This window comes from Panthera tigris, chromosome F2, assembly GCF_018350195.1.
Source record: "Panthera tigris isolate Pti1 chromosome F2, P.tigris_Pti1_mat1.1, whole genome shotgun sequence".
Classification (NCBI taxonomy): Eukaryota; Metazoa; Chordata; class Mammalia; order Carnivora; family Felidae; genus Panthera; species Panthera tigris.
This window is the reverse complement of record NC_056676.1, coordinates 81,708,785-81,724,124: the sequence shown is the minus strand read 5'-3', so window position 1 is coordinate 81,724,124 and position 15,340 is coordinate 81,708,785. Positions and strand designations below refer to the sequence as shown.

General features: G+C 62.5%; 1 protein-coding gene across 2 annotated transcripts in view; it reads left to right on the top strand.

Moving 5' to 3' along the window:
* ZC3H3 (zinc finger CCCH-type containing 3) overlaps positions 1 to 15,340 on the top strand; it is an 88,257-nt gene that overhangs the window by 35,907 nt on the left and 37,010 nt on the right. The window lies entirely within an intron of this gene.

Sequence of the window (15,340 nt, the reverse complement as noted above, 5' to 3'; positions counted from 1 at the left end):
ATGCCGCGTGCACTCACGGACGCACGCGTGCACTCACGGACACGCGTGCACAGACACGCATGCCCTCCACCGCTGTCTGTAGGCTGTTAGCTGGCAGGGGACGTCCGTGGGGGAAGCCACCATCTGGATAGTTGAGGCCACACCGGGCTTTGTTCCACTTCATGGAGAAACTTCTGGTTAGAGGTAGGGCCTGAGCTGCCCTCTGGGAGCTGTGGCCCATCTTTCCTTCGGCACACGGGGCTACGGCCCTCTCCATGTCCCCCCCCAGTGGGTGCTGCCTGCACCCCACCCCCCAGTGCTGCAGCCTTGCTCTGGGCCGCTCCTGGCTGAGGGCGTACAGAGTGGGGACGGTTCCACTTATTTTCTGGGTGCTCTGGCCCAGAAGTGGGAGGGCTCTGTTGGGGCAGCAGCTTCAGGGGATAGAAGTCGGGGGCCCCTGTTGTGAGCCTGCTGAGCCCTGGGGCCTCAGGAGGCCTGTCGTGGGGGGCATGGCCCCTTCCTTTGCTGAGGTGGGGGGTGGGGCGGCAGCTCTGGTGGGTGAGTGGGAATGCGGCGCCCTCTGGGAGCCTCTTCCTAGGGGAGCAGAGTGGGAGCTCCCTCATCCAGCGTCGGCCTCCACCCGGGTGCGGTGGGCACTCTGGCCGAGGGCTGTGGACAAGGGACCGTTGTGCCCCACGGGACTGGACTACACAGAATCCTGGGCAGGGGCCATCCTGCTAGCCCACCGGGAGCCCCCCCACCTGCTGGCCAGTGGCTCCCTGGCTCTGGGGCTGTGAGAGGAGGTGCTGGCCCGCTGGCCTGTGGCAGGGCGATCGGCCCACCCAGGCCGCGGCACCCACTCCCTCCTCCGTTACCGCGAGGCCGCACTGAACTTGGCCCTGCTGCTGGTTTTTCTGGAGGCAATAGCTGCAAGTATATTTTAAATTAATTTTACTGCACTTTTTGTAATATTTTTGTTTTAAATAGATTTATAAGTATCTTGGGGGCTATTTCTACAAATTTATGAAGATAATTTTCACTCTCTCGATAAGGTTAAATTTACACCTGCTATTTCCATATTAATTCACAGTGCTAAGTGGGTCTAATTTTCTTCCGTTCTCCTATCTAGTGAGCATGGCCTTTCCTAATGCAATTTCCCCCTCACTAAATCACTGTGATCGGGAGTCATGATCGAGCTAAATTAACTTAAATTAATTTACTTAATAAGAGCCCCAGATCATCGTGAATGAGGTTCAGATTTATTGATCTTGCTCGCGCCTCCCCTCCCGCGGTCCGAATTCCGGTCCCGCCTCCCCCAGGGGGCGTGGCTGGGGGCTGGGGCGGCCCTGTGGGGGTCACTGACCAGAAAGGGCTGCCAGGCCCAGTGGGGCGAGGCCTACTGGGGGGGGTGGCTGGGTGCACCCCCCCTGGGCCGTAGCCGCCTCATAACCAGGCAGAACGTCAAGTCCATTAGGTGGGGAGCAGCCCAGTCGGAAGCAGGACAGAGAATACTTGCCTGCGCCTCAGTGTGGGAGTTGAGCAGGTGGGGGTGGAGAGGGCGCTTGTCCATATGCCGTGTGGGCAGGTCTGCGAGGTCTGACCTCCCGGCTCAGGTGGGTGGGATGGGCCGTGAGGGGAGGCGGGCCTCGTGCTGTGGGCACCGTAGGCCCGGCTCAGAACGGACAGGCCCGGACCCAGCTGCCCACCCTGCTTGGCCACGGCTCCCCCCGGGCCGGCTGCCTTGCAGGGAGGGCCATGGCCGTGTGGGTACCCCAGCACAGGGGCCCGGCTATGGGTGAGGACGCCGCTCTGGTTGGCTCTGTGACGCCCTCTGCCAGGCCGTGCTGGTGTCAGACGGCTCAGGTCCTGTGGCCCTGACTCGTGCGCGATGGCTGCGGGCTCAGGTCAGCTTTGCGGGTGCTCGAGGCTTCTAGCGCTCCCTGTGTGCGCAGGCGTGGCTGGGCCCTACTCCCCCCAGGACGGGTACACATAATCTGAGGCCACGTGTGGAGGCTTTGCTTAGTGGGGTCTCCCTCCACCTGACCGCTTTACTCCAGGTCTGTGTTACCCATTGCCAGGGCTCCGGGACACACCCTGAGCACAGAGTCCTAGGTTCTTGGGGGCCAGGCCCCCGGGCTTCGCGGGACTGCGGAGTAGGGTGTGGTGGAGGCCGAGGGCTGAGCGGCTCAGGTCCTGGGAAACGTGGCTGCCAGCGGACTGGGCTTCCTTTGCCCAAGGTCAGCTGGACCCTGGTGGGGGGTGGGCTTCCTTCTCAGCAGAGTGGCTGCCCGCCAGCCTCCCGGCCTGTCGGCTGCGCCCGCCTGGGCTTGTCTTGTTGAGGCAGCGGAAAGGGCCTGTCTCCAGGGCCGGCGGCCAGTCTGGTGCCCACTCACCTGCTACTTTCAGCTCCGTCAGAGCTGGGGGCTGCCTGTGTGAGGTCAGTGGGTCCAGGGAGGCTCTGGCCGACTGGCCTGGCCTGTGGCCTTGACCTCCACCCTGTGCATCTGCAGGCTCTTCAACTTTTCCCTGGGCATGAGGAGGGGTTGAGCCGGTGGCTGGGCCCAGGCCAGTGTGGTCTGAGGGCTCAGGGGTGAGAAAGCAGGGCTTCCCGCCGGGTGGCCAGCCTGAGCCCAAGGCCCATGAGCTCTCCTTGGCCCTCCTGATCCGGACGCACCTCAGAGGGGAACACCCCTGGGGGGTGTGGCAGGCAGGCCCCGACAGTCCTGGAAGTCTCAGTCGGCAGTGTTGGGGACTGGGAGACACAGGCGGGAAGTAAGTCAGGTGACCCGGTGGCCGAGAGTGCCGGTGTTGGCATGGGTGGCCCTGGATCCCACCCTCCTGCAGACACCCGCCGTGGAGAGAAAGCTGTGTATATGTGTGTGTGGAAATGCTGCCGTCGTGGGGGAGCCTGGGGAGCACCGCTGGGGAACACACGCCGTGTGACCCTGAGCGAGCGGGAAGGCTGGGGGGCGGAGCTCCCAGAGGCCCCTGGGGCTGCCTCACGGAGTGGCCAGGTGTCCTGAGCAGGGCCGGGGCGGAACCTGGCTTATCAGCTAGATAGATGGCCAGTGGTCGTGGCAGGTCCGTGCCCTCCCTGTCCGGAGGGATGACACCCCTCGTTGTGGCGAGGGGTTGCCGCACTCGGTCCTGTGCCACAAGGGGCCTGGCGTCAGAGCGAGCGTGGGGGCAGCAGGGCCGCTGCCACTCTTGCTCCAGGCAGATGGGGCCGCGCTTCCCGACTGCCTGGGACTATGGGGTGCAGGCCCCTCCTGGCAGTGGCTGGTGGCCCCAGGGGCTGCGGGTGGGATTGCTGCGGGACCCGCAGGATGTACGGCTGGGCCCCGAGGACCGCACGCCGCTGCTGCCCAGACCGGCCCTGGGGTGTGGGGTGTCTTGGGGGGCGGCGGAGGCTCCCGCCGAGCGAGGGTTTAACGTGTTTGTTCTCAGGTTTGTGGATTTGCCTGTGCCCTCGGCGGCTTCCAGCAAGTTCATTAATCTGAACTGCGGCTGAAACGTGACTTATATCCCTAAACCGCCTGTCACTTTTCACTCCTTCCAAACTCATTTGACGTGAAAGTGCGGGGTAAACAGAAGCCACTGAGCTCAAGCAGATGAGTCTGGAGGCCGCTCCGTCCCGACTACAAATGGCGCTGTCACAGGGGCTGCCACGCGCAGGCCCGCCTTACTTTATTTTATTTTATTTTAGCGCCCGTGCGGTAAATCTTAAGTAATCTCTGGCTGGTTTGACGAGGCTCGGGCTGCGATTTTGAAGGCTCTGAAATGCGTCTCCAAAGTGACGTCTCATTAAAGAGGAATTCAGCCTGAGGATGGGTTGGGCAGCACCCCCCCCCCGGGGGGGCGCTGTGGGGTCCCGTGTGCTTCCCCCTCATGCCCGGCCACCCCCCCACCCTCCCCGGACGCCCAGGATCTCCCTAGAGGCAGCGGGGCCCGGCCCCGGCCCTCGGGCCACTGACGCGGCAGGCTCTGCCTCTCTCTCTCCGTTCCCGGAGGCTGGCCATCTGAGGTGAGGGTGCCGGCGCCCTGTCCACGCTGCAGGCAGCTGCTTCCTCAGCGTGTCCTCGTGTGGCGGGACAGTCCGCTCTCGGAGGGCACCAGTCCTGTCGGGGGGCCCTGCCCTCGTGACTTTGTCCAACCCTAAGCACCTCCCAGAGGCCCACCTCCGCGCGCCAGCCCATTGGGATGAGGGTTTCAACATAGGGATTTGGGGGGCACAGCGTTCGGTCCATCCAGGGAGCATCTGCTGTGAGGGAGCCCCCACGTGAGGTGGGTGCCTCCTCCGTGTCATGGCCACGCCCCAGGCCCTCACGTGTCTAGTGAGGTCTAGTGCACACAGGCCGCTCCCGCTCAGCCCAGGCCAGGACCCGTGACGGGACTAGTAGAGAAAACTGGGCACCCCGTCCTGGGCCGGGTGCCCGCTCTGCTCACGGCGCTCTCCTCCCATCAGGAGGCGAGCGGAGAAGTGAGGCGGGAGCCCCCACAGGGTCGTGAGTGTGGTGAAGCGCCGACAGTGTACCCGGGACAGACGGGTGCTCAGGGAGCCCAGAGAAGGCCGGTCTCGGGGTGGGGCAGGCGTGGTCAGTGTGGGCCGTGTTGCCAGGGCCTTTCCCGTGGGCCTGGGGAGGGAGCCCTGCTCCTGGGCCGGCAGGCGTGTGGGGGTACAGCAGGGGGGCTGCGGCCCTTCCTCCTGCCGAACCCTCTCCTGCCGAACCCCTTCCTGGCTGTGACCACTGGGTTCGGGCCCAGGGCGTGTGCCGCGGCCAACCTTCTCTTGACTTGGCTGCCATGCTCCCGGGCATGCCTGCCTGCACCCCCACCCGCTCTCTGACATTCCGTCTCCCCCGTGCCCCAGCCGCGCCGTGTGGGCTCTGTCTGTGCACACCCTGTACCGACAGCCTGAGAAGGTGCCAGGCCAGGCACGGCTCCCACTGCCCACGAAAGCGCTGAGTGACCGTGGCCAACGCAGCAGGAGTTTGAGTTGGTTCTGGTACGAACAACAGTGTCTACTTCGAGCGAAGAGAGATATCCGGCTGGTTTCGCATGGGTGCCTATCCGGGCCCGGCCCGCTCTGTGCGACGGGCAGTCGGCGCTCCTGGTCTCCTGTCAGATGCAGGGGGGGCCTGGCCTGCGAGCGTCTGCGGTTCCGCCCATCTGGTGTGCCCGGGGAAGGGAGGGCACCTCTTCTGCCGGGAGACAGCAGGTGGGGAGGAGCCTCGGCGTGCGCTGCGGGGACTGCCCTCTGCCCCACACAGGGCTTTCCTTGCTGGACTCAACGGCGGGTGTGCGCCTGCGTGTGGCGGCTTGGGCTTCGTGTGTGTGACCCCCGGGAATGGCCTGTCCTGTGGGCCCTGGGGAACGGCTGCCGTCCATTCTTCCGCTCGACGGTGACAGGAGAGCCCACGGCAGCGTGCTCACGGGCCCCTGACCCTCTCCAGCCAGGGAGAGCGGGGCGGGGGCATCACCGTCCACACTTGGGGTTCCCAGTACTGATTGGGGTGGCCAGACCTGCGTGAGGTGGGGAGCTGCCGCGAGGGCCCAAGGTCGGGGGGGCGTTGGGCCCAGGCCCGGGGCTGGTCCTGCCGGGGCGACTGGCGCCACACCAGCCCTCCTGGTCCCTGTCGCTCACCTCTGTGTTGGCGGTCCCCTCGAAGGGCAGTAGGGAAAGTGAGGTGAGCCGCACAACCTGGCGTGAGCCGCACAGTTGGCTGTGTTGACATCCAGGTCAGGAGCTCTGACTACATAGTGACACCGCGAGTCCGGGTCTCCCGATGGCTCTGATGGGGGCTTCCGAGCGCTGCGTGCTGCAGAAGACAGCCCCCCGCCCAGGCTGGAGCTGGGGGGGGGGGTGGGTTGCGGCTCTCAGCTGGGCGGTACCTTGGCTCCTGGGTGTCGCGGTTCGGGTCGGGCCCTGGCAGAACAGGCGGAGGCCCCCAGGAGGTGGCTGTAGCGGCCCCTCCCAGCCCTTTGCCTTGTCCGCCCGCTGTCCGAGGTCTGTGGCGGCTGCCCTGGATGGGGTCACCCTGCCTGTCTGGAAGCTGTGGCCCAGGAGAGGACAGATCCTGAGCTGGTAAGTCGCAGAAGTGTCCTGGGCCAGCATGCCCGGAGGTCCGGCAGGCCCGGGCGGTGGGCTCTCCTGGGTCTCTCTGTAGCCGTGCATCTCAGCCAGGCCTGGCTGTGGTGAGAGGGATGTGGCCAGGCACGGAAGGGGTCTCCCGCGGCATGCACAGCATGGAGGAGACCCCGAGAAGCCTGAACAGGCAGAACAGGTTCAAGTGCAGAGGCTTGACGAGGCCCCAGGGCCTAGCCTGGGATAGTGGGTGCCATACTCTGGAGCCCACTGGGCAGCCTAGACTTGGCGGTGCTGGGCTCCTGCTCCAGGGCGTCTGGACTTGCTGACTGCATCTGCCTCTGCCCAGCCCTGCGGATGTGCTCTGTGGCTTGTGGCCTGAGTGGGCCGTGTACTGCCCCCCTCCCGCGTCATGCCCAGTACGTTGCCTGGATGGCGTCTGTTGCCACTGACCGCCCATTGAAGCCCAGACGGTGAATTCCAGGGGCCGCCGTGGGGGTCGTTATGTTGGGGAGGGTCAGGGTGGGTCTGGGGCTGTCGGAGAGGGAGGTAGGGAGAGGATAGTCACAGCGTCCTCACAGGTTTCTCGCCATCTAATTTTTGGGGGTAAACACTTTGGGTAAAAAATTTTGGGGTATGTCATTTTGATATACTTTTGCACGTACAGAGAAGTTGCAGACCTCGTATTGTTCGCCTCAGTTCACTGACTGCTTATGCCTTGCCCCATCGGCTGTATCATGTTTCCCCTCTGTGTTCATATACGACCATTTGGGTGGAATTTGCAGACCTGGTGCCCCTTGACCGGGCGCTGCAGTGTGGTCCCTGAGATCCGGGAGGGCTGCCTGGAGGCAGAGCTGGTGTGCAGCCCCATGGCGGTTGGGGGTGGCATCTCTTCAGCATCCTTGAGGCTGGACCCAGCCCTCAGCCTCGCTCCGTCTTTCCTGACGCTGATGTTTTGGGGAGCGGAGGCCAGGTGCTTTGTGCAGCGTCCCCGGGCTCAGACGCCTCCTTGTGAGGAGACTCAGATCTGCCATTTCAGCAGCAATGTCACGGAAGTGCTGGGTGGCCTGGAGGACCTGGCGTCTGGCTGCCTGGTGCCGGGGGGGGGGGGGGGGGGGGGGGGCTGGGTGACCTGACTGCCTGGCTGGCGGCCCGTGTGGGTCCTCAGGCGTCCGGGGGGAGCCGTTGGCCCTGCGTACAGCACCCTGTTCTCTGCTGGGCTTCACCCATGCATCCTAGACCCTTCGTGACTTTCACCCTGTGTCCTTTTGTCCTGGCTGCGTGGCATCCTACCAGGAACCGCTGTCCCTTATCCCCCGTTGCTTTATGTATTTGTTCATCTGTTCATGCTAGTGTGGCATCGGATTCGTACTGTATCTGATAGGCTGTAACCTGTCACCGTCGTGACTCATCCGGCCCTCAGTCTGTGCCAGCCTGAGCTTCGGGGCCCCTTCTGTGGCCCGGGTCCTTTCCACACGGGGCGCCCCACGGGACTTTCGCTCTGCCAGCTCGGAACCAGCCGCCTGTCACAGAACCTGGCTCCTCGTGGTGCAGTGGCTCTTGGCTGCCCTCAGTGCCCCACAGCCAAGGGTCTCGTGGGCCTGGGGTGACAGGGGCACATAGCAGGGCCGTCCCGGCTCGGGGTGTATGTCTTTGCCCCCCGGCCCCGTTGAGTGCGTGTGCGGACCCAGCACCCGGAATTCATGCCATACTGCCAGTTCCGGCTGGGCACGCTTCCTTCTGCCTTCCCCTGGGGCGTATCTGTGACTGTCCCCCATGGGGGACACCTGCTCAGTAGAGCTCGACGTCTGTGTCTAGTTCTTCTCGGCTGACATGGACGCCCGGGGTGGCGCACGAGGCTAAGTGTCCGGCTCTGAGCTTTGGCAAACGCCGCCCCTGTGCGGCTCGGCCCTCCGTCGACGTCGGGGTGTTCTGTTGCCCAGAGTGCTTCCGCGCTGTCCCCGTCGGCAACCCACACCCAGGAAGCCCGTCCCGCCTGTCCGCACCGTGGATTTGCAGACTCTCGAGGCTGGATCTGGAGCGCTCCGGCCTCCGACCCTGGCATCAGCACCACACAGCTCGTGGCCCAGGCCCTCCCGTTGCTCCCACCCCTGCTCGTCTGTGCTCCTCCCGGTGGATGAGTGAGTTATTCCCACTTCGGGACAGGAACCAAGGCAGCCAACTCTTCTCCCCCGGCTCTGCGTAGACCCGTGTTCCCGTCTCCCCTCAGTGCGCGCCTGGGAGTGGGGCTGCGGGGACACGGGAGGGTGTGTTTGAGTCCACGTGAAACCGCCAAGCCTTCCCCAGAGTGGAGGTGTCCTTTCTGTCCCTGTTACGGCACGCGGTGTTACGGTCTTTCTGATTTTCACATTTTCCGTGGCAGCATCTGGTTGTGGTTTAATTTACGTTTCCCTGACTTCCCACGATGTTGAGCACTTACTTGTGGGCTTACCTACGGCCGTTTGGGCTCCTTGGCCCATTTTTAAGTTGGTTTGTCCTTTGTTCTTGAGCTACGGGAGCACATTTGTTTCCGGCTGTGTGTCTTCCCTGCCAGTTCAGGCTTCCCTGGTTGAATGTGGCCTTGTCTCCTGTCCTGGAGTCTGGTGGTGGGTGGTAGGGGGGCCCTCGGTCCTCTGGGGGTTGTGCCCCTGTGGCTGCCGTGCTGCCGGTCTCAGCCCCGAGTTCAGTGTGCAGAGTTAGGGACACCTCCCCCCGGGGGCTCTCACCCGGCCCTGGTCTCTGTCAGCATGGCTGTGCCCCGATTCCAGGAGCTTCCAGGAACCCTGGAGGCTGCGGTCTCCCTGGGGGACCTGGAGCTCCCCAGGGAAAGCCCGGCCTCTCAGGGCCCCACACAGGGGAGGGTGGGCTCCCGCGCGGTGCTGGCGCACAGGGCACCTTTTTGTTTTTTTAATTTTTTAATGTTTGTTTATTTTTGAGAGAGAGAGAGACAGAGAGAGAGAGCGAGCATGAGAGGCGGAGGGGCAGAGAGAGAAGGAGACACAGAATCCGAAGCAGGCTCCAGGCCCTGAGCTGTCAGCACAGAGCCCGACGCGGGGCCGGAACTCACAGACTGCGAGATCATGACCCGAGCCGAAGCCGGAGGCTTAACTGACTGAGCCACCCAGGCGCCCCAGCGCACAGGGCACCTTTGCTGGACCGCACCCTCGGCCCTCACACACGTCCCTCTCCAGCCCGGGGCCCCGGCCTGGTCAGAGCACAGCCTTTCTTCCACGCACGGGGACACCCGTCCACCACCGCCTGTCCCACTGCCAGGCGAAGAAATGAGAGCGGGAAGTTTGGCCTGGGGATGACAGGCGCTGAGGCTCTGGCCAGAGACCAGGGCAGGGCCTCCCGTGGGCCCCAGGGCAGGGCTCTGGGAGGGAGCCTCGGGGGTGACCCCCGGGCCCCGCCCGCTTCCCCATGCCGTGCTGAAGCAGGCCTCCTCCGGCAGGTTTTTTAGAATTTTATTTTATGAGAACAGGCGGTTACGGCTCCCCAAGTACCGTAAAAGTTAATGTGATGGCCTCCCTGCGCCTGTGCTCATTTTTATAATTTTTTATTTTATGAAACAGGACAGGGAGCTTAGTGACTTATTACTATTCATTTCGTTTCAATGCAGTAAATATTGATTCAGTTGGGGGTTTTCAATTTAAACCACTCGGCGATTATATAAAATATTACTGGCCTCTGAAATTATGCTTACCGATCCCTTCGGCTGCTCATTAAGGAAGGAGTGCAATTGTAGGTCCCTCTGCCTTCATCATTCTAATAAATGGGCTGAGGTGTGCTTCTGCTCGGGAGGTGCTGCAGAAACCGCTGGCGGGGGCCTGACAGCGCGGATGCAACTCTTAATTTGGAAGTCGGTTCAAAGCGCGCCTCGGTTATTTATTTATTTCTCTGTCTGTTTGAAGCACGCAGGCCTTTCAGCTGTCAGCAGCCCCGTGGCAGCAGGGCTGAGCGCGTCCTCCGGAGGCCGGGACACCTGCCTGTGCCCCTCGGCACAGTGTGGGGCCGGGGGCGGGGGTGGGGGGGGGTAGGGCGGGGGTGGGGATGTGGGGTTGGCCCGGATGGGCGCTGAGGCCGGGACACCGTCAAGGGACACCTCATCTCCCTCTGGAAGTTCATCTAGAGGAGGGGACCTTTTCCCAGTGACACTGGTGCCCAGCCCCTCGCTGCAGAGCTGGGCCTGGGACGCAGGACCCCGAGGGGTGAGGAGACGGCGTCTGGGTGCCTTCCTGCAGCCTGTGCTCGCGGTCAAATACCCGCCCAGTGTCGGACAGCACGTCGAAGCCTCCCCGGAGCCCCCGTGGCATCAGGCCCTCAGGACACCAGCACAGGCCAGCTGGTCGCTCTGGGTCTGGGATCTGTTCACACGTTTGGTCCCTGTCCCTGCCTCTAAGATGGCCCCATGTGGTGCTGGAGGACAGTGAGAGGGTCAGGAGTCCGGATCTGCAGCCCCCGGGAGAGGCTGCACTCGGCTGGGCCAGCACAGTGCCCCGTGGCCCCTGTGCCCCCCGGCAGGGGCGCCCCGGCCCTATTCCGGGCTGCTTCCTCCTTGGCTCCGTCGGGGGTTGGCACGGGGGTTGGGGGGGTATTGGCATCGGCTGGAGGATGTTCACGTGGGGTGGGGCCGGGGTGGGGCTGAGCTGCCATATCCCTGTCAGTCTGAGCCTCTGCCCGTTCTCCTTAGTGGTCACGTGGCCCCTATGACCGATATCCCGTCCCCCCCCCCCAGTCTCCCCCCCGCCCCCTCCGGTGTTTGTGTCACCACTTGGGGCGTCGCTAGCCTTGGGGATCGCTGGGGTCCGGCCTGGGTCACAGACATCGTAAAAAGTATTTGTGGTGAGACCACGTCAGAGGTGGCTCCCGGGCTCTGTCTGTGGATGGCGTGGGCGGGGAGGGGCCCCAGACCAGGCCTGATGCAGAGGCCTCGTGGGATAGGAGGGTGGCAGACACCATGGCCCCCCGCACCCCTCCCCCCATCTGCTCTGTCTCAGGCTGGGACCTGCCCATCATGCAGGGCTGGTCACCTCCTCTGGGCCTGTGGTGAGCTGGTCCCTGGTATCTGTGTCCCAGAGGGCCATGCTGCTGGGTAGGAAGCCCTGGTGGAGCTGGGGCCACGGTCGGGGCAGTGGGGCACTCATACCAGCACGGCCTCTGTCATCGCCAGCCCCCCGGTCCTGCTGGTCTCACGTGTGTGAGTGTGTCTCTGGTCTTTGGCCACTCTGTCTTTGGTCTCTGCCCTTCCCCTGTCATCGCCTCCACGTGGCTGCGTCCCTCCCATCCCTCCTCTCTGTCCCTGCTTCTCCGCAGCGCATTTGTCCCCGTCTTGCTCCCACTGCCTGGCACTCTTAGACTCTTACCGTGGGGAGCTGCATCCTGGTACCTTGGCCATGCCGTGGGTTCCAGAAACAGGGAAGGTGGGCTTCCCAGTGAAGGAGGGAAGCCAGGACGAGTAGGTGTGCGGGGATTTCCGGCCTGCGTGCGCACGGGGCTTGGCCGTGGCTGTGAGGCGGGTTCCAGCCCCTCTGGTGGCCCTCCTGCCTCCCCATCGCCACGCCAGCCCCGACGGGTCCGCACTCTCCCCAGCTGTCTCCCACCCCCGACGTGCATGGGCCCTGGGCCATCTGCCCCTGGGTGGCCCTGTTGGCAGGCTCACTCCCCCTCGCCGGGGTCGGCCCGTGTTGCCTGCTGTAGCGCACGCACCGGGTCTTGATCCGTGTGACGCGCACGTGGCTGCTTTCCTCTCTGGAGACTGGCTTGAGTGGCCGAGTCCTGCCAGCAGCTCTGGGGGAAACGGCAGGAAAGGGGCTGGGCCGCAGGCGCCTCGCCCCCTTGGGAGCAAACCCTGAGGAGGACAGGACCCTCTAAGAGCTGCTGCTGCCATGGCTAGCCCACAAGCCATGCTGTGGCCTCCCGTGGGCCAGCAGTAACCGCGTCGGCCAGGCGTGTTTCATGACAACATGAGACCGTCCCTTGGTCTGCCGGAGGGAAGCTTCATTCTGAAAACAGCAGGACCGTTGGGAGGGGAGCCTAAGAAGGTCCTGGCAGGTATCTCCCCATGGAACCTGGGGAAGATTGTCCTCAGGTTGTGCCTGGGCCCCTCGGCCACGTCTTGCCAGCACCTCGGGCCCTCACGTGACAGCACTGGTGACCCCTGATGTCCCTGCAGATGAGGAGCAGAGGAAGCTGAAAATACTGCCTCTGACAGGAAGAAATAAAACGTTCTTGTCATCCAGTGGTACCTGGGTGCCTTACATAGTCAAACACCGTTTTAAATACCACTTTCAGCCTGGTTTTAGAGGTAGTAGCAAAGCATCACTCGCATAATCAATATCCTATTCAACTCTTCGCATATATCAACTCTTCAGCCTGCTCTTACCCCAAAATATGGCTCCCCTCTCGGGGCTGGGCCAGGGCCTGTGGAGACGGTGAGGGAGACACTGCTCCGGGGGCTGGGGGGCACAGGAGAGCGGGTTCCTGTGTCAGCCGAGGTGTCGGGGCTCACAGCCACTGAGGACCACGGCCAAAGAGCTCCTATAAGCACGTGCTGGCCTAGGCGGCCCGGCTGCCACCGCATCCCAGGGCCGCACTGTGGCACCCACAGGTTCTCTGGGGGGAGGCTCCTGTGGGGTGCAGGACAGGGCCAGGTGTCTTACCCGTGCCAGGGCTCTGGCAGTTAGCCTCACCTCTGCCTCCCTGCTCCCCACCTACCTCCCCCACTTCCCTCCCCCACCCCCACCAGTGGCATGGGGCATTGTCCTTAGGCATGGGACTCCGTGAGCCCCTCCTCTACTGCCCTTCCTTCGGGAGTCTTCCCTCGCCCTTCTGGGCTAGGACCAGGGTCTGCGTTGCTGAGGCAAGATACAGCCCATCCATCGCCCATCCCCTCCTCCCCTCCCACCTGGCACCCTCTTAAGGCTGTCCGAGGGTCTCTCTGCCACCACACGTGCAGACTGGGAACGGCTCAGGGGTCCTGGGGATGTCTGAGAGGTATTCTGTTTGGATGGATGGGGGCCGCAGCTGCAGAGACCTCCTTGTGCTGGGACAGGCGCAGTGACCCCTGCGGGCCCTTTCTCCAGCTGCGCACTCCCCCCCCCCCCCCCCCCCCCGTCAGGGTGGCCACCATGGCCAGGGGGAGCCCTGACCCCAGCTTGTGCTGAGCCTGGCTCAGGGCCCGCACCTCTGGTGCCCCTATCTGAGAGCCAGCGGGCAGGTGCAGGGTGGTTTTATTTTCCTCTGACTTTCCTCGAAGTCAGCAAGGTTTCCCTGGCTGCCCCGCCCACTCCCCAGAGTAAGGAGCCCCGGTTTAATTTGCGGTTAGATGTCTGTTAAGATTGCGTCCACTTCCCAAGTCAGCACTTAATTGGCAAGGCACTTGATTTAACAGCGTGGGAGCCTCCACCGGAAAAATGGCTTGAATAAATCACCGCCTGACGCCAGAAAATAGATATAATCTCAGCATTAACTACATTAATAGTAGCAGGAGCCGAATTAAGAAAGCCATAAAGCATAGGCGGGGGAGCATAAATTATGGCCCCAGCTCTGTCCCCTAGGCGGGCCTCTCTCTTCTGGGGGCGGGGCAGGCCGAGAGCCGGTGGGTCTCGCCCGGCCCCGCCCCCCGCCTCCCCCTCCCCACCCCGACTGCGGTGGGCGGGGCCAGGCCCGAAGGCTTAGCGCCCCCTTTGCCCCCCCCCCCCCCCCCGCGGGTGCTCTGAAGCATTCCGCACCTTGCACACACGCACACCCCTCCCCCTCCCCTGTCCCCAGCTCCTACTTCGGTTCGGGCCTGGCCAAGTGCTTTCCACCTGGAACGTCCTCTGTCTAAGGCTGTACCGCCAGGTGCTAGCGCCTGTCATCCACACAGTGCTAGAACAGGGAGTGGGCGCGACTCGGGCTGGTGCCAGACTCAGCTCCCACCTGACTCACGACCCCCGCTGCCTCGACGTCCTCCCTGCGACACGTGGCCTTTGCCCTCTGGTCTGCAGACTGGAAGGCTACTTGGAGGAGTGGACGTTTGTCTTGCTGGCTAGGTGGACACACCTGGATCACCAGCTGGGCACCCTTCAGGCCTGGCAGCTGCAATTCCTGCTGTCATTGTTCTTCTGCCCGCCAGGCTTAGGCTGGTTGGGGGGGGGGGGCCCTGCAGCGCCCCCACGGGCCTTCTCCCACCCTTCTCTGCCGGAGCGCCCACCCGCTGCCAGAGGCTTTTGGACTGTACTGGACGAGAAAGCTGTCCGATGTTAATTTCAGTTTTATTTGTATTCTTTGTCAAGTTCAACATTTCAGATGTTTACCGTTCATTTGCCTCTGGCCTGTTTCTAACAGGTTTGCAAGACTCTTTAAGTGCTCAGGCTGTCACCCCTGTTTTATCATAGACGGTCCGTCGTTTCTCAGTTTGAATTCTGCCCTCCAGTTTTGTTCATGAGGATTTTTAACAGATCTTTTTGCTTTTCCGTGTACTTAAATCTGCCGGTCTCTTAAGACTTAGCCTGTTGATTTGTGCAGAACAGCCTTCCCCACCTAAGATTATACAAGTTCAGTTATATTTTCTTCTAGTGCTAGGGTTTCAGATTTTACATTTAAAGCTTTAACCTACCTGGAATTTATTCGGGAATATGCTGTAAGATTAAGGTTCAAATTTAATTGTGTTTAATGGCTATCTGGTTGTCTCAGGACCATTAAATATCAGACTTTCCTGTTATTTAAAAATGACGCCTTTATTGTGTGGAAATGCTTGTTCCTAAACTTGGCTTTCTGCACAGATCTCTGTCTTTAATTTTCCCTTGTAAAACGTTCGTGGTTTGTTTGTTCGGTGGTCAGTTCTGTGGACTTCTGTCCTGTGTACCCACCACTCAGGTCAGGTGTCCCACCCCGGCCCACACGGTACCCCCTCCCCCCCCCCCCCCCCGCCCCCTCGGCCGTTGTCAGGCCACGCTAGCCCTTCCTCCGAGTTCTCGAGCCCCGGGGGAACGGAGTCACACAGTACGTGCTGCTTGGTGTCCGGCCGCATTTGCTCATGTTTGTTATGGCCTGAGTGACCCCACGTGTGGCTGTGTGTGGAGCTGGGGCCTTACAGAGGTCATTGAGGTTAAATGAAGTCAATGGGGCGGGACTCTCATTTGACAGGATTGGCGTCCTTCTCAGGAGAGGAAGAGCCACCGGGGCTCTCCCTGCAGACTTACAGAGGACTTGGGGACAAGGTGGCCTGTCAGCAGCCAACCATGCTGGCTCCTTGATCTTGGACCGTAAGAAAAGAACTGAGAGGAAATCGAT